General features: G+C 33.5%; 1 protein-coding gene across 1 annotated transcript in view; it reads left to right on the top strand.

Annotated features, from left to right (window-relative positions):
* The first annotated feature begins 223 nt into the window (after positions 1 to 223).
* The window catches only part of LOC149410603 (homeotic protein distal-less-like), a 149,458-nt gene continuing 125,462 nt past the window's right edge, over positions 224 to 24,219 (top strand). The window contains exon 1 of the mRNA XM_089648108.1: positions 224 to 768. The gene's annotated coding sequence lies outside the window, so the exon portion shown is untranslated. The remainder of the gene's footprint in view (positions 769 to 24,219) is intronic.

Here is a 24,219-nt window from a genome sequence, read left to right as displayed (position 1 = left end):
AAGCCACGCCTAGCGCACCATTCGACTTTCAAACGGACCAATCGGATACCGCAATATGACGATTTAAAAAAAAGAATGGTGGATTTTCAACCAATGACAAGCGAGAAAGGCGGAGTTATGAGAATTCTAGCCAATCAGGCATGAGCAGTTATGCGGTGAAGAGCAGATTGAGGGGGAATGGATCGAAACTAGTCATTATGTAGTTATCGTTCGGTTAGACTACACGCGTTGTCGTTCCCAAATTGTCCGCCATTATATTAAACGCGGCGAAAAGTGTATACTTAACCTGAGAAAAATTAGTGTTGCCAAGATGGGGCGAGGCGTGCAGACAAATTATCGAAAAATCTCCAACATTTCGGCGGAAAATGTCTTTTTCGAGTCGACATAAAAAAAATTTCCCGCACACAGGAAAATTCAAACGGAAAACGCGCTCCATCTTTAGTTTGAAAAAAAAAATCCACCTGACATTCGATTTTTAAACGTTTTTTTTTAAAGTTGTGTGTGTTGCGTTTCGAACTGTGATCTTTTAAAAACTGTGGAATTTTACGAACACGACAGTTTGCCGCGCAATGGTTTGAAATTGGAAATGATTTTAGAAAATACACGTGTTCCTTTTTAAAATTTAATTGGTTAAGTGACTGTTATTTTATTAATATTTTGGTCTTGGAAGACGTTTGTGTCAGTGTGTTTTTAAAATCAGTGGATTTTTTTGACAAAGTGATAATTAAACTGAAGTGTTCTTTCCGAAAATAAGGATTATTTTTACATGTAAGTTTTGTCAAATACTTATTTAAAAAAAATATATGAACCGGTTACGTAAATGGATAACTATAAAATCACAAAAATAGTCACCAGAGGCTGAAAATCAAACAATACCTAACTTTGAGGTTTAGCTAATAAATAAAGGGCTGGGCACCCCTAAATGTGACCCCTAAAACCGTGTGTCATGTCTCCACGGGGTGTAGCAGATAAAATCATTGAGAATGGTCCTCTATTCTGTAATTTTCAACTATCCATGCTCTATCTCCTATCCGGATTGATGCGTCGTTGCTCTTAGCTCTTATGTTCTTGGCTTGATCGTGCCAGATTTCTGAGACGTGCTCGGATCAATAATTGTACATTCTTCGTTTTATATAAATTGAAAAACATTGAAAAAGTGCAAAATATTTTTATGACCTAAATTTCGGATCCATTGATACCGCGCGTTTAAATCACAAATTCTTCCCCTGAAAAACTAACAACGAACTCCCTAAAAATAACAAAAACATTTTGAGCTTTAGCCGAATATAAAGGTTAGCCCGTCGTGAGAATGTATCAGATTTATAGGATGCAGGTAGGTATAATTCTGTGGAACTATTCTTAATCCACCGATTAAGAAAGACATGAGCTTATAGTGCCCAACAGATCTCATACACTTTTCATGCCCCGAAAACGAGGATTTCTGCCTATCAGAACTCGCCAATCAACAGAGCGACTCAATTGCTTAACGATTCTGCATTGACCATCGACATTTTCAACGTCACTTACAGACAGTTGAGCAACTATTTAAAGCACTTCAAATTTGTAATCTTCTCAGTTATATATGGGTGTATAACCGTTTAGTGGAAAAAATTAAGAAATACATTCAGAAATAAACGGGAAAAAATGAAAATTTTTGTGCAATCTTCTATAATTTCTAAACTATGAGCAGATGCCTGTGTGAAGTAGCAAAACCATTCTTAACTGTGAGCTCTGGTGTCATACATTTGCGTAGAGTTTCTAGGTCAATTCAATTATACCTATATTATAAGCAACGGCAACATCATTTTCATCATTTGAAAAATCCTTTTTAGTGTTATATAATTTATAATATAGGAAGATTTCAATTCATTAATAAATGTATAGTTTTTGTAGATATTAATTTCCATTGCCATAATGAATTAACTTTCTGAATCGCACACAATTATTTATAAACTTTCAAAAGCTCGTTTGAAGGTTCTAGAGTTTTGGTTAAAACGTAAATCAATTTTGGATTCGGGACAAATGGCGCTGATATCGTGCTAAAGGTAATTTAACCTTCTTTGATACCAAATTTAACCTCATTGTTCAAGAGCTTACACGTAAAAGTAAAACCACTTGAGAAATTGTTCACTTATAAAATGAAAAAAAATAATATTAGCTCAATTTTAATGTCGTGTGCTGAAATGATTTCTTAAAAATGTAGAAAAAATCACCGTGTAATAAAAAATCTTAATAATCAATTCGATTTAAATGACATAATATTGATTATTAAAGCGGATAAATCAACTTAATTGTTGTCACTTTTCATGGCAGTTGACTTCCAACAAGAATCTCGCAAGAATTATTAATTTTTGTTGATGTTGTTATTTCAAATGTTGATCATCAAGCCGCTTCAAATCTAGAGTAACTAATATTGTCGTATTACCAGGATATATAGTTCTTCATCCATTGTTTCAATTTAAAATATGAAAATACTCATTATTTTCGTAATTCGCAATCGTGATAAATACGATAGGTTGACCCCAATTTCAACCAAAATTTGGTCCGTGATCGATTTGTTCAACCGATGCTAAATATAGGTAGTTTTCAAATTATAATCTTCCATATAGTTTTTTAAAATTAAATTTATTTGCTCTAATTAAATATCTGAGCGAAACTTGTATTTTTAAATAGTTTTTTATTGTCTTTTGTAGTATATTGGAAAGGACACAATTTGAGAATAAGTTTGTATAAGGTGCTCAAATACTGGAATGAGGTGTGAAGTAAAGAGGAGATGAATGGAATGAAAAATGTCGCAAATACGATATGTATCTATATTTAGTGTCAATACACAAATACCTCGGCACCTCACCACCCCATCAACGCACCACCTCACCATCCCATCACCCCATCACCGCATCACCTAGCCACCTAACCACCCCATCATCGCATCTCCTCACCACATCATAACCTCAAAACATTTGTAGTACTTACATAAAAAAAAATATTTGCATTAATATCTACAACCTATTCTATACCTAAGTAAAAAAGAGATAGGTCAAACATATTTGTGAGGTAGCGGGCCATTTTACATTACTGCATGGGACATTTAAACTTTTTCATTTGTTTTGTGTTTGAAGTGATTCGCTACGTTTGGTGACTTAGCAGGGGTGCTCGGGTTCATGGGGTGAGGATCGTCTAGGTTTTGGCGTTTTGCTTACTGTGATTCGTAGAGTCAGGTTGGGGGAGATCTTTTTACCTCTCCAGCAGGAATCTCGACCCATTGCCTTGCACCACAGTGAGAGGGGTGAATTCAAACATCCCTCACTTCTAAACACAATAACCCCCAGATTCCTACCAACCCATCTTTTACTTCCCAGATATTCCTCTCCTTCCTTTCCTTAAAAAAACCCACTACACAGCATCCCCAAAGATGACACTGAAAGAAAAGATTTTTCTCAGGACCTAACCAGTATGGAACTATCAATAAAACGAACAAATTAAATAGTTCCGTAGATAAATAAGACAAATATTTCTGTATTGAACTGTAAATTGCTTCAGTTTTTACTTAGTTCAATAGGGGATCATTGTACATATTTCCCTTTTTAACTAACAATGTGCTGATTTCATTATAAATACAAAAGGAAAATTTTAAATATTTTTTAATGAAATATGAAGAGGTAGAGATTTTTTAATATTTGATAACATTAACTCAAAACCGAAAAATTTCGAGATATTTCCAAATAAAATTAGGGTATCGATTCGTAGCAAATCTATTAAGGTTTTCTAGTTCCATCTTTTATAATTTCTTAGACCAAAAGTAGTTTTAAATTTTATTTAGGTGTGTTGTGAGTTCATTATCTCATTCTACTCTTTGAACAGATATGCGATAATTTTTATGAACCTGTATTCCGATATCCTCATGACACATTCGTGTTTTACGGATAGTTTGTCAGAAAATCTGTCAATTCATTTGTCAAAGGCCTGTAGTCCCCTTTCAATACGAATACTGCTAGCAGAATTTTAGTAAATAAGCAATATTTTATATGAGTAAGTTTTCTCCTTGTCCGTTTTCGCGGTTTAAAAGTCTGACCATTCTTTGCTTAAAATGCACTTGTGATTCATCATCATTTTGAAGTTTACAATTCGATCAAAAGGGATGGCAATAAACAGTATCAGGCAAGTGTAAAAGAGACAGAGCGCATGCTAAATGGGCTAATTCAATAACGACATCGATGTCCATTCAAATCTACATGAAAGGCATTCCTTGTATGCATTATCAAAATATGCAATGATTAGAATATTCTCGGCATATATGTTTTGAACATATATTAAGTAGGTACCTACTGAAAAACATGAAAATTTCTATAACTAGAATTTTGTGGATGCTTTTGAGACAGTTTCTAGGTAGGTACTAAACGAAAATCGAAAACAAATTTTTAGGACTCCCAAAATTAAAGATCCACGCTTTTTCAAACTTTCAATACGAGTTGAATCACGTGACGAATTTAACCTACATGATTTAAAATATTTTTTAATATCTTTGAACTGTTTCCATAATCAAATAACCTACATAATAAAATGTTGTAATTTAAAATTGGCCCACCAGTTTACGACACCCCTGCCGTTTTAATTAATTATATTAATTAAATAATGGGGGATTTAATGGCGACAAAACATAAACATTAAGCTGTTAGGCACATAATGCTTCACGGACCATAAAACCTGCATTATTCTCATACCAATACTTAAGTTCGCATTCATTTGCCAACTTAATTAAGTATTTAACAAGTCATTAAATTTAACAGTGAAATGTTTTTAATGCTATTTTAATAGAAAACGAAAGTTGATACCTAACAGAAACGGAATAAGTACCTACCTAAGAATGTTGTCGGAACACGTGTTCGTAAAAATCCTAATATTTTCGCAATTCGTCATTATATATTAGCCAAAGTAAATGTACGAGCATGAACAAGTGTTATTAGTAATTTACTAAAAGTTTATCAGGAAATGGCTTGCAATCCCGTTTTTAACCGTTTTACTGATAATTTGAAGAGATTCTTAATAATAATAATAATGTTTATTTCAGCTGGACAGAGCGGTGTGTGCAATGCTCTGCCTGCCATAAAAGTTTACATTTAAGTTAATACATAAAAAATCAATATGGAAAAAAATAAATGAATAAATTGATGAACACATTAGATCTTTATCCCTTTCAGGCCTGAATTTTTTTTTTCTAAAATCACATTTTTTTTGCAGTGATTTTAGAAAACGGCCTTATAAGGCAGATGCAAAAAATAATAAAAAAAATCCTAGCTATCCCCAAGGTCATATACTACCCCTGCACGATCGTGACGTTTGGGCTAGAACTCTACTAATGCACGATCGTGACGCTGTTAGACTTTCGGCTTTTTTGTGCTTGTTTAACAGAAATAAAATTCGGTTTATCAAAAATAACATTTATTATTTAAGTAATCACAAAATACATTTTATAATCATAGTAACAAGATGTAAGAATAAGTCTTCTGTGTGTTTGTGTAGCTAGAATTGAGATCAGACATTCTCCACGCTTAATTAATAATAAAAAGACTGCTATTTTTCAATCAGACTTGAAAATAGCGATATTCAATCTTATTTTTTGTGATAAACTGCAAAGCAATTTTTTCTCCTTGAAAGGCAGAGATACGCATCACACTTTTCACACCTAATCTTTGACCTGCTTTTACAATTTTCCATTCTGCAGGCACAAGGATTTTCAATCTCGTCAAAACATGGAAGATGGTTATAGCCGTCGTACCTTTTAGCTTGAGAGGGTTGGTTCGATCACCTATACTTCACATTTGGCTCTAAATTTTCAACAGCCTCACCATCACTCTCGCTAATCCTCCTTTGGCGAATAGGTGCGTTAGTAAGTCCATCTGCAACTTGCATGCGAAACTCCAACAAGTCCATAACTTTGTTGCCTGGAACCGCAGCTGCCGCACAATCTAATTTATACAAGCACCATGCGTTGGAAATGGCCAAGTCAAAGAAATGGAGTATGACTTTTAGGGTCCATTTCCTTGTCTTCATAAATGTGCGGTAGTATTCAATAGACTGATCGAGAATGTCAACGCCGCCCATGTGTTGATTGTAATTAGCGATTACTTTAGGAGCGATGACATCAATAAAAGCTGAACAATTTTTATTCCAGCGTTTCACAGTTACTGTTTCGTCTGCAGATGTGCAATTTGAGGAAACTAGTACAGATTTGTTGTCCATCCATTTGACAACTACCACATCGTCGCTCATGAACTGCTGAGATTCACCGCGCTGCATATGACGATCTTGTTTAAAATCTATGCTCTTCCGCTCAGGTATTCGTTTCATTATTAGCGTACCTGTGCCGTGCAGTCCCATAGCGTTCAATTTTTCAAGTAATGGTATGGACGAGAAGTAGCGGTCAAAATAAATGCAACTTCCTCTTGGAATGCTTTTCGAAAAATGCAATATTATCGACGCCCCAACTCCTAACGATCTGTCCCCAATCGGAGTGCTAGCACCTCGATAGACTTCAAAATCAATCATGAGCCCATCGTGAGTTGTAGCCACGAAAGCTTTTAGACCTTGGGGTCGTGGCTTAGTTTTGAGTTTTGATGACCTGTCGCAGCCCACGCGGGCATACACCACTAAAAGGGATCATTTGCTCATCTATAGAATAAAATCCCGGCTGCCTTTCCAGTCTATCACATGCTTTTTTAACCTGGTTTAGTACAGGCTGTACCTTCCAAAGTGTGTTGTTATTCCCTGGTGGAGGTTTATCACTGTCAACAACGTGTAACGCTGTACACAGAGTCTTGAATCGGTCTCTGGCCATTACGTCCGCAACTAAGCCCAATCGCATTCTTTCTCGCCAGTACATGTACATCCGCGGGTATGGGATGTATCCCATGATAAAATGAATGCCTATGAGCTTCTTTAACTCCACGACATTCGTATTTAAAATACGGCCAGTGTGGCGCATGTAATAGTTATTGGTACACATTGCAGAGTGTTCGAAAAACTCGTCGTCGAAGTAGTCTTCAAAATATTTATTTGGTTCTCGAATTACTCCTGGGTCGTCACGCTGCGGGTAGCTGTGTCCTTTTTGGTTAAATGGCACCTGTCTCCAAAGTCTTCTTTTAACCGGGTCGGCGCTTCTTTGGCCTACAATCCTGCGTGGAAGTTGAGACGGGGTCGGTATTGGTGGAGCTTCTTCATCAACATGGTCATATGGCATTTGGGGAGGCAATTTTTCATCGTCATCCATGCCATCCACTTCTGAATTGTTGCCATCTTCTATCAATTGCAGTACTAAATCACTATTCAGCTCCATCTCTGCAAAAAATGTGAATAATAGTGATCAAATCAACGAAGTATTAGTCAATAAGAAAAACTGCCAAAAGTCACGTTAGGCCTAACCGTCACGATCGTGACTCCTGATCCAAAAAGTGTGATTCTATTTACAAATCTCAAGTTTTCAATGTAAATACTTGTAAAATACAACCACCGGCATTAAAACAACAAACTAATAACAATTGCATGATGTATCAATTAAAAAATGTACAAAATAACATCACTTACGTCTACCGCTCTCATCGGAGAAAAAGACTGCCATCCTGGTCGCCTCACTAATATCAACTGGCCGGCCGATGAAGGAAACAATCTAAATTAGTGGGTAGCTAATTTTATGCACTATCGTTTGCCGCCGTCTTCGTTCCGAAAAGTTGATTAGGCGAAGCGCGGGAATTTTTTCATTGAATGTGCACGCTCGTGTTGGAGCGTCCTTAAAGGGTTATGGTGGTTTGAGTGAAATTCTGCATCTCTGGTGTAGAGGCGCTCCCTGCCACTGGGCAACGGCCTGGACAAGAGTGTTGTCCAATCTCTGGTAGCGCTGACTCGTCCCGGCTATTCTGTGGCGCATCAAAGCGGCGAACCCATGCACCCGTCCTTCCTTAATAAATTAGCAATACTCATTTTCTCCATGTAGGTTCCATCATCGCACACGTTTTCCATTGTATTGATATGTTAGTAGAAGTTTTTTAATATTGTAGGTTATCGTAACTCGGTAACGTTGACTTCTTCAAAAAAAAATGCAATGACTAGGTAGGTATAGTAACTACCAACTTATTTTCATTTAATTGAACAAACTTTATAATGTTATTACCTTATTACATACTTATTCCCGAGTGTGTGATAATGAGTTCAACAACCTTCCGCAAGATAAGTGATTATTTTTAACAGCAATGTTCGCACACCTGACTGTATTCACTTTCGCACGTATTCAGTTTAATAAAATATAATGGCACTTCTCGTATGTACTTGTGCGTTTGAATATTAATTACTGCCTATCATAGCTAAGCTACCTGTGCGATACGGAAAATGTTCCTTCTCGGGTACCTACGTACATGTAATTATCTAGTATGCGTCTACATTCAACTAGTTCTAATTGAAGAAACATAGATAAAGTCACATCAGTCGGTGATCTTATTTTTATTAAATAGCAAAATGATAATTAGATTTAGATAGATATAATTAAAAAATATAATTTGATAATTTATTGCGAGCGCCCTCGCTTTTAATTCTTCTCGCGTAAGATCAGAATAGTGAAAAACTTTACTTATTACCATAGCGTTAGTTTGGTTAAAACGGTCTCAAATCAGGCTCAAGGCCGGCTTTACCACGCCGACGTTAAACGCGCGTGTAAGAATCTAATTAGTAAGACTGTCCAAATCTGTAATAAAACATTTTCGTTTTCCAACTTTGATCTTCTGACCCGAATATTAATTTTTTTACAGCTTACCTACTCCATACATTAATTGAATCTTAATATATGCATCAAGGTGCAAATTAATTTAATAATATTTTCTTCATAAAGTAACTTTTAATAAAAATTCGTTGAGTAAAACAGTAAAGAATTATTATGGCAAATTAATTGTAGTTGTGATTATTTTAGAAATTTGGCTACGAAGGAAGAACTTTACAAAAAGCTTTCGTTTTACTATCCCGCAGCCAAGTGGGGGAGTAGGTAGTACCCAAAATTACTATCCTTCTTATGTTGGCTTAAATAGTTTTTTCTTTGATTTTGCTTTTTTTTATTGACTTTTCTACGACTTGTTGTCAACTTCATTATTCATGTGTTGATCCATTCCACTTTTGGTAAAATTTTAGGTTAGTTTCCAAAATATGTAACAAAGGTCCGCTTTAGCCGGAAGAAAACTAATGCATTCTTCTTTTTCTAACATATTCTGATAAGGCTTCAACCAGTGGCGGGTTTTCCTACTGCCACTACTTCCACTTGATCTTGCCAGTTTGAACACTTACGTAGATCCTTTCATCTCTTGGTCGGTACTTCAGCATCCGTCGCTGGACGGCGTTGAAGAGGATACGGCTTGTCCTTAAAATTTAAAGCACCCTGTTGATGATCTGTCTTGTTCGGGATGTCTTTAGGTACCTTGCATAATATTTACTAGCATTTTGTACCTAATTCCGACCTACTTACCTAGCAGTATAAAACGATGGGATATTTTTACAAACAATGAACACCGATAAAAATATATGTTTTATAGTTTATTTTTCTGACTATAGTGCTAAAAACATGTAATTGTAATATTTTCATTTATAATTATTATTGATTTCAAAGTAAAGATTTTCACGTCCAAAAGTATTGTGGTGATTTATTTTTGAGGTATTATGACGTGTTGCGCTACCTTTTTCTCCTTCCTCCTTCCTTGTCCAAAACGTTGGCATAAGAAGGAGGTAGCGCAGAACGGCATAATACCCCAAAACTAACCCTCTATACTTGCCTGTCTCTTGCTTTATCCTAATAGTTACTTAAGCCCCGCATACCCTATTACTACTGATTTATAACAAGTTTCTCGTTAACTCTTTAAATTTTTTAGTTCCAAAACAATATATATCTATATAGGTATATATATAATTTTTGAATATAATATCTATTCGTTTGTTATGCCGAAACATTAATTATATGAAATTCCCTCGATTGAAAAAAATCGCAAAAGTGAGCTCCGAAAATTATTAAAAACACGTTTTGTTCTGTTATTTAACGAAAATTATTAAAAACACGTTTTGTTCTGTTATTTAACATGTTATAGGCATGAAAAAATCACAGTGTATCTTTAAATGCAACTAAAGCATTTGTCGAGAGGTTTTTGCTCTATTTCAAACAAGTCGTGTTTTATTAAATATTTTCACCATTTTCGCTTAAGGCGATGCACTACGTCGTGTAATATTTTAAATTGAGCCGCTATCAATAACAACCCTTACGTTGCTGGCGATAAGGTTTAAATTCCCGCTGAACACCATCCACCTGTTTTGATTTATGCAAAGAAAACATGGCCAAAAAGTGCCTTTTATATTATTTTGTGGATGTTCAGGAATAAATATCTAATTTTTTTTCGATCATTTTATAAATAACTTAATTTGTCACATTATACAATAGAATCATAACCAAAAATGGGTTCGTAAGTAGGAGATTTTGAACTTTAAAGTAGTTTTCATGGGCTTATACATTATTTTTTTCGGGGCTTATAAAAATATGTATGTATTCTACTCGCAGTATTTAATTAAAGCATCTGAACCATTTCTAGGCGACCAAATTTTCAAACCAAAAACACATGATTTTGCATTACTACGCATGGCATCGCCTTAAATATTATCATTTTCTAAATATTAGCGCGCTCCCTCTAACATTCGTATTTAAATATCTCCCTTTCAAACCATCTTTGAAGGCTTATATCTAAGTGTAGGTCTCCAAACACTCCTTTGTCCTGCAGGCTTATTAACTTATTATAAGAAGTCTCTTTGGTAGTCCGATGTCTTCTAACATTGCTGCATATTCTCTACCCTGTAGTTTTATAATGGGCGTTTTACACGATGCCTTTTTTCGTCCACTTTTCACATGATACGTCTTTTCCTATAGATAAGGGATTTAAAAAAGGGGGTGTTCTATGTTGGTAGATACTCGTAGGTGGGTACCTACCGATTTTTATGCAGTTAAAGATGGCGGACATTATTTGACATCTGTCTTCTGTTATTGTTTCACGTAAATATACTAAGCGCCAGTAGTACTTAGAGCAGGTTGTTTCACGGAATTTGAAGAATGCGTCAAATTTCAAAGATAATTTTAAAGTTCTATAAAGCTTCTATTCAAGTTGTGTTATTATGATGAGGTGTTTCACATAACTTAAGTGATAACAGAACTTGATTAAAACTTTCAAAGATCAAGAATTTTAGGACGAGTTATTTCACTTTTCGAGCACTGTGAAACAATCGGCCCATGATTACCATCTACCTAATTTAACCACCTACCTAATTAAACCACCTACCTAATTTGACCATCTACCTAATTTAGTCACCTACCTAATTTAACCACCTACCTAATTTAACCACCTACCCAATTTAACCAATTTCCTAATTTTACCACCTACCTAATTTAATTATTTTATTCACCAAACGTCTTCTTATTTTCGAAGTCAGCAACACACAAGGTTCCGCAAGTACAGATATTTCATGACAAATAAAATTAAGAAGTGTCTGCACTAATATCTATTAGTTTTAGTGAATTGGTGATCACTTTTCTCATAAACAAAGCGTATATAGGGAAAGAGAAAATACAGTGGAGCTCTCAGTGGCCAGACCATAGTTCAATTCCTCTTCACCCATTCTTATTATACCCACGTCCCTTCTCTTTCCTCCTTCGCATTCTAAACAAATGATGAAGAATCTATTTACGCATTCCGTTCCCAGCGCGGGCGCAACGCATGGTCACACGACCGTCTCCTCAAAACGATTATTTAATTTGTCGCATTGTTCCCGCATCGGCTGGGGTGACCAATGATCCGTGACTCGGCGGGCCATAAATAACCCGGACGATAGCATCGAATTAATTCAATTTGTTTAACAACTATCAAACGGAGGGAGAATATGCTAATCTATTGACTTTCTGACGCATCGAAATTTATTGAAACTCTAAAAAATGCCATATGTTTTTTTTATTGATCAGGGAATTAAAAAGGGTAGCTTTTCGAATTCGAATCAAATGGGAGGTTGGTGAAAAAAAATGTTTTCGTTTTGATGGCATTTTTGATCTAGTTTTAGGAGCATTTATGGTAAAAATGGTTCCATGATAACTCAACACAGTGACAATTCAACACACTTTTAAAAAGTGATATAAAGTCTTTAGAAACGATGATTTTTTTTTTAACCTTATCTAACCTAACCTAACCTAACCTATCCTACATAACCGAGTTACTAAAGTTTTTATTTCATCACTTTCCATGACTTTATATAACTTTTTAAAGATGTGATAAATTATCATTGTGATGATTTATCCGGCTACCGGTAAAAATACCTGTAAAACCGGACATCTCTGCATTTAAGCATTCATAGTTGAAAGATACATGCCTACTCTCGGTATCTTCCTACTCAGTTGCTTTAGATGGATTAGATAACAAAGTGACCAGATCTGAACAGCCAGGAGTATCCTTCCTACATTATTTCTCAAATGTGAATGATTTAGTTCCACTGTCTTTGTGCGTTCAACTAGCAAACATAATTTTTGCGAATCCTTGTGAATTAGGTCTTATGGTACGTACCAGGTATACATTTGCCAAGCGATACGCGAACCGAGCCACGAATTACGGGAAAGGAACGAAGCAACTGCAAGCGGCGTTTCGTGCCATTTGCGATTGCTTCGTTCCTTTCCCATAAGTTGAGGTTCAGCTCGACAGTTCGGTTCGCGTATTTACGCGAACCGAACTAGCATTATTGTGAAATATCTGTCACCTCAAGGGCGATTACGTATTTATTTATTTAATTATTAACGCCCTTTTTAGGGGCTTTTGCACATTAATAGTAAAAATTATACAGTATTTACTGTACATGAATTAACTGCCTCATTAACAATCTTTTGTATTAGTTGAATGATAAATCAAAGATTTCCACTAAAAATTATTTCCATCCATTAGTATTCAGGGCAACGAGGAATACACATGGTAGTTATTCCCAAAATTTCTGCGCTGAAATAAATTATACTGTATTATTCAATATATATTTATTTTCATGGTTTCAGGTAGGTAGGAACAATCAGTCATGTAAAACCAACAAACATCCGTAGCACATCATGATTAAATACCTACGTATCTATATAGGTACTTGAAGTTTTCACACATTCGTATCAATTCAATTGTACTTTTTTGACAGGAACGACAGACGAAATTACATGCATTATTATATAATTGACGTGCCTCATATTAAATATATTTACTAAACCAACCTATTTTATAAAATTTCAAACTGGTTACCTATATTTGAACATAGACTAAAACAAGAATTTAAGTAGGTTCCAACAGCTTATATACAGGAATCTTAGTTGTTAGGTCATTAGTAATTTCATTTTTACTTTAACACACATTTTACATCTAAGGATGTTGGTCATCCAATCTTTACTTAGATTTTATTTTGTACAATGTCTTCAAAACCGTGATGCATGTCTTTACTTATTAACTACCTACTTTTATTATTATCTTACTATTCATTCTCATGTAGGTATTACGAATCTTTAGTCTTCCAACTTCTCATCTTCCATAATACTTCCCCATCATGACTTTAAGTACCTTCAACATCGAGATGCCCATCTTGACTTGAACTCTTATAACTAATTCAATTTTTTTGAAAAACTTATTGAAGTTTAAAAATTTTATTGTAATATTTTATCATTGCAGAAGATAATGGTATCAAAATTCAATGAAATTTAAAACAGAACATAATTATAAAAAGGTAACAGTCTCAACCGCATCTGGGCATCGAAACCAGATCTCACTGATACGGAACTGTACTCTATCATACTGAAAGTATCTTCAACTCTGGAACGTGTCGCAAGTGCACTATGTATTATTTTACATGAATAAATTTTTAAAGTAACACAATTTCGTCAAATATAATTTTACTTTGCGTATGCCAGGATTTGAACCCGCGACCTTCGAATTCGGTGAAGGCGGAATCAATATCTCAATTGGTAGAGTGTTTTCCCGGTGAGACAGATAATCTGTTTTGTTGAATGTTACCTTTTCGTTTTCTGTATCTTTTTCAGTTAATATTATATTATCTTTTTCAATGATTAAATATTTTGACTTATCTTACAATCCATGCGTAAATTTAGCTTTCCATCTTCTCATCTTCCATTTATTTTCCTGATCGTGATTTTGCCTACTTTAAACTTTACGATGCCTATCTTTCCTTGAGCTATTATTACGCTGAATCACTTACGTCTATGAAGCAACCTGCTCACACACTATAGACATTGTTGAATCTACTGCCTAATGTGTTATTAACATGTCATTTTTCACATTATTATTGTTAGGTAGTGACAATTTTTTCCCATTGTGGCGTGTAATTGCACTTCCAACCTTGGGAATTTGTCCCTAATCACATCCTTCGATGCTCACGCTCGTTTGGTGACTAAATGTAACCATCACCCAATTTCCCTACAATGGTAGGAACTGAGACTTTTAGAATACATGGGTAACCTATTTATGGCCAAATCACCAAATTATGAAAATCATGTGTGATTGTACGTATGAGAAAACAGCAAATACCTAACTACCTATATTAGTATAAGTTTTAAACTTATCGTGCTGCTAGAGATATAAACAATTACAAGAAAGGGCCAAAATGGCAAATTGCACACATGTTTTAGGGAATTAATTTTAACAGTTAAAATTAATGTTAGGAGCATATTCAATTTCAGACCCATGCTTCTTGATGAAGAAAAAATACTGATATGAAATACTGATTTTGGCGTCTCTCCATCAGAGGTTGACAATTATCAGTTCGTCAGCCATCTTACGTGTGGAAAATTCTTCTGTTCTGTTTCCCATTCGAGGCCGCTAATATCACTTTGATTCAAGTGCTCGATTAACTTGATCATGCATGCTTCCTAGAACGTCCTCCACATATAATTTTTAAATTTTTTATTTTTAAATAAGACACACGTTCGGGCTACGGATAACCTGACAATATTTGAAAATCTCCTACTACCACCACACTAAGCGGAAATTTTGTCTTGTGTTGTGATGGAGGACTTAGCCAGTCGAGGAATTGAATACACTACGCCTGTGTGGGACCCAAACGCGATGTCAACTCAGCCACCGACCGGTCAATGTCATTATCTATTGTCATCTTTACATAACCTCCAAGATACTGAAGATATTTTGAATTCTTATGCATGGCTTACTTGCCTACCATAAACATCATAACATCTCACAGGGATTTTAGTAAAATTCTCGTATAAAACGAATTCCTCTATTTCAATGGTTTTTCATGCGAACCGGGCATTGTGTAATGTGCGATTGTATATCTCTTCTCATGACATTCTATGCTTAGTAAATACAATACCTACTTAGGCTACTACGGAATAAAATATGAGCCATTCATTTACTGATACTAATGTAGAAATAACTAAAGAAAAAAAACTGATGGATCTCCACAACTGAGGAAAGCCATTAGAAAGATTAGATTCTCTTTGTCCATATTTATACTCAACGAAACGTGATAAGAAGCTACGATGTTTTAGGTATAATGGTAAAAAGACAACGCAATAACCCTCTGAACGCATTTTTTCATTACAAAGTTTCTTTATACTCTTCCCCGATCATATTGATCTAATTTTTCTTGTGTACCTTCTATTTTGCGAACTCACCGTTATGAGTTATGATATGAATAACGAGTAGATGTATGTTTGATAAAATACTTCGTACAATAGATGATATAACCCAATTGATTTGACCATTTGACCACTTCCCCGAGGCTCAATTTGAATGTTGAATCAAAATATTTGATTTATTATAAACATAATAATATATCAAAATCCTGCTACCCACGATTATTGAACTCACAAAAAGCTACGTATTTTATTGTGCAAACACTCAAATTAATAATGACAATATGAAAAAGTGTATTATGTGTATGACATATGTACTTACCCACCGTAGATAATTGAGGAAGAAGTCAATTTAATAGCGATTGTGTCTGCGATGATTTTGAAATTTTATCTGACGGCGGTTACCTAATGGTTTGACAATGGAAAATGTTGAAACATGGAAGTCCTCGGTCATTAAAATAGAAAAATAAAAATTCTCATGTCGAGAATGGTAAAAAATAGACAAAAAAACTTATTGAAGGAAGAAAATAAATGTGTTCTTCAGAGGTCATAGACGAGATCCCTGGGGAACTCCCATTGTATTTTTGAACGTTACATTACGTATATACATTACGTATTTTATACGTAATCCGTTGTTAAAATGGGAAAAGATTGAGTAGAGCATATCAAAATAAAAATAATAGTTTTTTGAGAGGGTGTAGATGGGATCCTTGGGGTAATCCATTAGAAAAAAATAGAACCTACACAGTTTAAGTGTTGATAATAGTGCATTTAGGTATATATTTAAAACAATGCAAATACCAATATAATTAACCAAACTATTGCTCCATTATAATAGACTGCCGTATAAATATTAAATGGCTTCCTTGCATACTATTTAGGTTAGTGGACATTTTGTGTTTGTTTTTGGTAAATATGTCTAATAAGTTCAATTCCTGTCGGTGAAATTATTCCTCTTATTTGTCTTCCTAGCTTATTCAAGATGGTTGAAAGCCACAACAATTATTCACCTTGGTCTAGATTTAGAAATTGCTAACAATTTTACTGCACTAAAATTTTGAATTTTTTTCACAATATTTAATTTTAATTATCTTCGGTTGAGGTACCTTAAAAGAATCTCAGGAAGACGATTATACATATCAAACAAGAATAAATGTGAGGTTGCTTGGTTAAAATCATAAACATTAGGTATTGCTTATTTTAATAAAGTGAAAAAAAAACCCTCTTCCCCAAAATCACAGCATTTTAAAAATGAGTTTGACATTTCCTTTTAGTATCAAATAATTAAAAAGGCACCGCGGATAACAAAAGCTCCAAGGGACTGTGTAAGTGTATATGGGGTATAGGGGTGAATACGTACTGCAAGGTGAATATATTGCATTATGTTTTATTTTGATTTGTCTTGTACAAGCTCTTATCTGTATGTTTTTTATATCACAATGTTTATAAATTATCATTGACCGAAATTAAATAACTAAATGTAGACCAACTATTTTTTAAAACGTAATTTTTTATGTGAATACCGTACAAAGTCCCGAATTCTCCCAACTATCTGGAGCCAGTGAGACTATGGCATCCCCAATTTTGGTATGTTGTGAGGCTGATGGTGGTAGGGAGGGGAAGGCGATGAGAAAGAGGAAGGTGGGGGAGTAATTGGCTGTTCAGATCTCGTCACCAAACATGGCTAAAGCCATTTCAAGCAACTTTTCAATTCTACTTCTATCTTTTGTTTAAATGAAGCTACTATTAAAACAGCAGAAAAATACACCATTAAAAACTCTTGAACGGTGCGATCTAGTGCGTTAAAATTTGAACTCATTTTGTTACGTAGAGCTTTTGGATGCCCGTTTACTCCATTTTACACCGGAATTATCTCTCTTATCGTTTTCCTTCCCATATAATCTAATATCATAATGAATGACGTGCTGCTAATCATATCTGATAGGGATCTTAGAAAGCAACAACACTTGGGGTAGAAGCAAGGAGATACGACATTATGGAGATCACTGGTATTCCGCGTATTTTAAACATTTCATTTTAGAAAAAAAGAATATTTCTGTAAACCAGAATGATTCTGTCTCATATTGAACATTGTTAATATTAACTATGAACATCGGAAATTATTATTTGGTGTTGTCAATCATTGCAAAAAAATTGGCATTCTAGTAAATATTTTTTTTTGCTAATCGAGCTAAAAACTACGTGGACCAATCGTGCTGTTATCATTGTTGATAATCGTGAATAATTTTTTTATCAAAATTTAGAAAAATACAGTCAACTTTATAAATATTTGCAGATATTCCACTTTTTATGTGAATACATACCGCAGAAGAGTCCCAACTACCCGGAGCTACGAAATTTTAAATTATAATGTTATCAAGCTCGTATCTACAACGTATTCAAATATCCATTTTTCCACATTTTTCATATATTTTTCTTACAGTTTTAGATAAATAGGTACCTACTTAAAAATACTTTTCGCAATATCCTCCGAATCATCCGAATCGAGCATTTCATTTGAACGGTTAGTAGCCGATTGGACAAACGCGTCGGGTTGTGTTTAATTCTTTGCACAGCTAAGTCTTCCATTATTGCACAAGCACTATTTTCCCACTATAATTTTGGTTGTGGAAGGTTCATTGTCAGGTAATTTGAAACATGAGAAGGTTTGTCGTTCTTAAAAAATGTATAAATAACATGGAACCACGTTGCGCTTTACAATTATCCCTGTTTATCATTAATTACAATAAAAATGTCATATTTTTAATGACACTATTCAGTAGCTTGACTGGCCGTAGTAGGGACACCCATTACCAGCAGTAAAAATTGTAAATTTCATTAAATTTGGTTTAATTCCGCCGACAGTCAACAGAGTGCGATTGGTAGTTACTCCACTGCGCATGCGTGCCGCGCAGAGAGGGCGCGCCATCTTTAAAAATACGTCACGTGATACTCGTAAATTAACAAAAGATCTGAATACGATTAATATTTTTTTTCTGGATATTTGCATGTGAAAGCGCTTCTGGGAAGTAAATAATAAATATGCACCCCAAGATGTTAAAGTACGTTTGTAGTTTACCTACGGACTGTAAAATACGTAGGTACCTTCATGCATCAAAGTTTCTGTGTTATATTTAACAATTTGTCGTTTTTTTCGAAAAGTTGTGCTATTTTTAAGCATAAGTGATGATATTTTGCAACAAAAGTGATGATATCTTAACTTTCTGACGCTTTGCAGAAAAAAAGTAGCGGTGAACCAAATGTAATGACACATTTAAAAAAAAATGCTCGCGGCGTTTTCGACATGAAGTTGGCTACGTTCCATTTTATGGCTATTCAAACGTGTTGAAACCATTAACAAAGAAATATTATTTAGAATGTAGGTACTTTTTAAATTTTTAAATAACAGAAAATCCCTTAAAAAAATGAAAATTCGACAATGGTGTTATTCTCTTGAATATTACAAAATTATTAGGCCTTTTACAAGTGATAATTATATTAGCGTAATGAAGCAACACCTATGTAGTGATCTAGATTAATAAGATTAAAAAAAATACGACATTAATGATGTTGCTGTAGCTGAATATAGTGACTTTTTAATCATTTTTTTTCGAAAAAAATTAAAAAAACCCTGAAAACCTTCATAGGAATCTTCATCACTGATCAACCAACATAATACAACGAATTAAATTAATTAAAATAATAGCATAGGTATATAGTAAATGGCAAAAATCGATATTAAAAGTCAAAGTAAAGCAAAGGTTAAAAATCTAATTAAAGACAATACTAGCGATTCTTAAACGAAAATTTAAACAGATAATCAGAATAAGATAATATGGTCTCATCTAGGACTCGAACCCAGCACCTTCGCATTGAAGAGGCGCTGCTCTACCAACTGAACTGAGTGGAACCTATCTCCTTCGGTCATATTTAACTGTATCATGCTTCGAATAAGAACCACCAACATTGACTTAATTTCCTCACCGCACATTTTTATTGGCTGCTGATCGCAAGATTCAATTCGAACTAAATCATATCTAGATAGTGTCCTGGATAGAAATGTCCAATTTTAATTTTAATGTGCGACACCTCTTGACTTTTTATCCAAGTCTAGGATATAATATATTCCAATATAAAATAAAAATCTATTTAAAAAGTGAACAAATTAATCATAACAATAGTGAAATTTTATTAATATAATTTTATTATATTAAATATGTAAACTTTATAATATTAAATAAATGATATTTAACTGGTTTATTTTTGAAACGTACACATTTATTACATTATCGTACGGAAATAGGTTCATTGAATTAAAAGAAGAACAATTTTATCGGTTGCGTATTATCAAATGGAAGTATCACAAAGTCATTAGTCAGTAAGAAAGTTAAAGAAAATCATCAATTTCAATTAACTAACTAAATACAGAACAACCCCAAATCATTCCAATGATAAATACTCACTAACAAATTGATTTAGAAAATAGTAATTATAAATTAACCAAATGGTATAGAGCCTTAACTCATAAATACAAAAGGGGTGCAGAACCTTTTATAACAAATCATCAAAAAATATTAATAAAAATAATTTAAAATTTCTTTTCACAGCAAATTATTGTTATATAAAAAAGATCTTTTACAAATTCACAAGGATTATTTCATTATATTCGTACAACAAACGGATAAAAATGAATGCAGCTTTTTTATCAAGATACTGTTAAAATTGTCACTATATGACCATTTCCTAAAAAAATATTAGTCATTCAGAATATATCTGAACATGTGTTCCACGCAGGTGGCCTTGTCCGAATAAATATAATGGACGAGTTGCGACAATATTTTTAAAAACACTTGTTCCGACTTTCTCTTAACATATTCGTGCTTTACCTAATGATAGTTAAAATTTTTAACAGGAAATCGAATAATTTTACCATATTTTGAATAAATTAACATAACATAACATTTTATATCTCTATAACTATCCTGTGATGCAAAACAACCACAGTCCAACAATTTAAATGATTAAATTCAATATATTACTATAGTACTAGATTAGAAACAAAATATTCCGAAGTAAAAATTGTTGCTAAAAAAGCTTTTCAATTATATCTGAATATATTTTTCAATAATAATATTAGATATACCTATCTAGTGCTTTTTTCTTTTCTCTTTCAATTTTTTTTTTGTTCTGCTTTGTAAATAAGTTAATGAATTTACAATTAAAACCTTGTTTTCCTACGTCTCTCCAACTTTTTCCACCAGCGTTGCTCCCTAAAAAGGTTGTAACAGGATATAATTATTATGTAAAAAAATATCTTTGTATCTTGTATGTATTAATTAGTACCTTCTTAGGATTAATAAAAAAATCAAAGCAGGTACTAAGAAAAAATACCTAAAAAATAATCTACCATTTAAATGTTCCAGCTATATTTCAAGACGACATTCCTCTATTCATCTCTTTCTCTCGTACTCCATTTAGCTTTACAACGTACCCCTATTGATGTTGCCATGGACCCACTGCCTCTGAGAAATTTGGACTCGTGTGCAGTATTAATATGCAGTACTTACCTAATTGGCTGGTGAATGTTTTTTAAATGTATTGATTAGGCATGCCGCTGTAACTTTTTCCCCTTTAGTAGTAACAGAGTGAACGAAAGCGCCGGGTTCCCACACAGGCGTCGCAGGTTGAATCCTCTGCTAGCTAAAATCCTCCACCATTGCACCAGCAATAATAACGATGTGAGTTGAAGGAATTCAAATCAGATTATTCATAAAAAGGGACAAAAGTCTCTTTTAAAGTAAATTCAATCATTCTTATTATATTTTTCAATAATAATTTGATTGTAACCATGTTGCCATCCAATGTCTGAAACTCAATTAGCAGCGAGGCATGTATAGGTGAACGGTTACAAATCATTTGTTTTAATTAAATATTAATAATTTGGATTATTAGACTTGGGCCTTTCGTCCGACGAGTTAACATATTTTTAATCACTTCTGGGCGGGTTTGAGTTATCCTTTAATAAAGACTCAACGTTATTAACAAATTCAAATATTTCATTATCGTTAAATGTTATATTTGTGTGTTTTTTTTTACTTATTCGAAAATTGTTGATGGCCTTCGATGTTTGATAAGGTTGTTTATTCATTTGATTGGAGAATGACAAATTGCTGATATTAAACATTGAATGCTAATACAACAAGAAAATACATTAATGAAATTGTTGACTTTCTAAATAAGTACAAAATGAAAAAGTTTTTTGTTTTAAACCACTTTATTTTATTATTTATTTTGACCGGTTTCGGTTGTTCCCAACCTTCTTCAGGACAATAAATATATAAACCTTATTGTAAACTTTATTTGTATAATGTCAAGCCACAAAGTGTTTGCTTTCTTCGATAATTTCTAAATAAGTTTTTAATTTTTATTTAAATGGGTTAATTTTTTAAGTTTATTATTATGAGTAATGGAGTAGCTTTTATGGATTATTAATTTTTTGCAGGTAAAATAGTTATTATTTTACTGAAGGGAAAATAGTTATTATTTTATTGAAGGTAAAATAGTTATTATTTTATGGAAGCTAAAATAGTTATTATTTTATTAAAGGTAAAAATTTTATTATTTTTCTGCAGGTAAAATAGTTATTATTTTATTGAAGGTAAATAGGTTTTATTTTTTGAGTAAAGCAGTTGAGTTTGAAAGAGGATTGATAATTTTATTGGTTGGATTATTATTTTAGCCTTATTTAAGTGTTTGAATGTTGAAGAATATTTTTTCTCTCCTTTTGAGGAGGCTTCCCTCAAATGTCCAGTTTTGAAAATAGACTTTTCTTAAATGTCCAATTTTGGACATCGGTCATTTTGAAGTATTTGACATAGATGTTCCTCATGTGTCCAGTTTTGAAAGTGGGCTTTCCTCATATGTCTAGTTTTGAATACCAAATTCCATCAAGCGCCTAGTTTTGAATAATGGCTCACCTCAAATATCCAATTTTCGACATAGAATTCCCTCAAATGTCCAGTTTTTGGCATAAATGTTCCTCATATTTCCAGTTTTGATCGTGGGATTTCCTCATATGTCTAGTTTTGAATATCAAATTCCATCAAGCGCCTAGTTTTGAATAAAGGTTCACCTCGAATTTCCATTTTTTGACATAGACTTCCCTCAAATGTCCAATTTTGGCATAGATGTTCCTCATGTTTCCAGTTTTGAACGTGGGCTTTCCTCATATGTCTTGTTTTGAATATAAAATTCCATCAAGTGTCTCGTTTTGAATAATGGCTCACCTCAAATATCCAATTTTTGACATAGGCTTCCCTCAAATGTCCAGTTTTGGCAAAGGTTTTTCCTCATATGTCCAGTTTTGGACCGAGGCTTCCCTAATATATCTAGATTTAGATATCAAATCCAATAAAGTGCCCAGTTTTGGCTTGCCTCAAATATTCAGTATTGGAAACATGCTTCCCTTCAATGTCCAGTTAAGGTGATTCTTTGCTTTCAACTATCCGTAGAAAATAGTTCCCTTATATCCCCGTTTCTATTTCTCAACCAAATTTTTTAAATCATCAAAATTCAACAACTAGTAAAGACGTAGAAAATAAAAAGGTAACCTTTGCAACTGGAACTCGAACCCAGATCCGTAGTCTTACTGCGACTGGCGTCTATACCAATTGACTATGTTATTAAATGCAACCATAATACAAATGTCAAAGATATATACTCACACACACAAATACTTCCTTTTACTATTCTGCCAAAATATAACATGCCAATCTACAAATAATTCGACACTCTCCACATACCAACACCAAACCAGCCTTTAATTCTGATATGCACTAGTAAAAAAACGATCACAAAATCAAATACACTTGTCGTAATCTACCAACACGATTAAATTTAAAATTAACTCATTCCAATACAACCCATTACCTAGTAACCGAAAATTTCCAGTAACAAAAAAAAAAGTTGGCAAAAGCTCTTAAACGATATTTTCTCAATCGCTTTATTAATCAGTGATACAACCTTTTTTTGGAACTCTCCATCATCTGTATATCTTTCTTAAGCCTCCGCTTACCCAATTCCTACCGATTTATAACAAGTTTCTCTTTCACTCCTTAAGTTTTTATGTTCCAAAAAAATGCAATTTTTTAAAGATAATATCTATAAATTTGTTATGCCGAAACGTTAATTATATGAAATTTCTTCGAAAGAAAAAAATCGATAAGTAGGCTACGAAAATGGTTAAAAACACGTATTGTTCTGTTATTTAATATGTTATAGGCATGAACAAATTCACAGTGTAAGTTTAATTTTTGCTCTATTTCAAACAAGTGGTGTTTTATTAAATATTTTCACCCCTTTTGCTAAATTATTATTTATTTATTGAATATCAAGAGTATAAATATACCATACACCATAATTAATATCACAGAATAACAATTAACTGTGGCATTTGTTCATAAAATGACGACAGAGAGTATAAAATTAATACTTGAAGGAGATACAAATACATAAAAAATATTATCAACAACTATGACTAG

The sequence above is a fragment of the Hesperophylax consimilis genome, chromosome 27 (assembly GCF_061612785.1).
Source record: "Hesperophylax consimilis isolate HC1 chromosome 27, BYU_Hcon_1.0, whole genome shotgun sequence".
NCBI classification, from domain to species: domain Eukaryota; kingdom Metazoa; phylum Arthropoda; class Insecta; order Trichoptera; family Limnephilidae; genus Hesperophylax; species Hesperophylax consimilis.
Note: the sequence above shows the minus strand (reverse complement) of the source record. Positions and strands in the feature narration are given on the sequence as shown.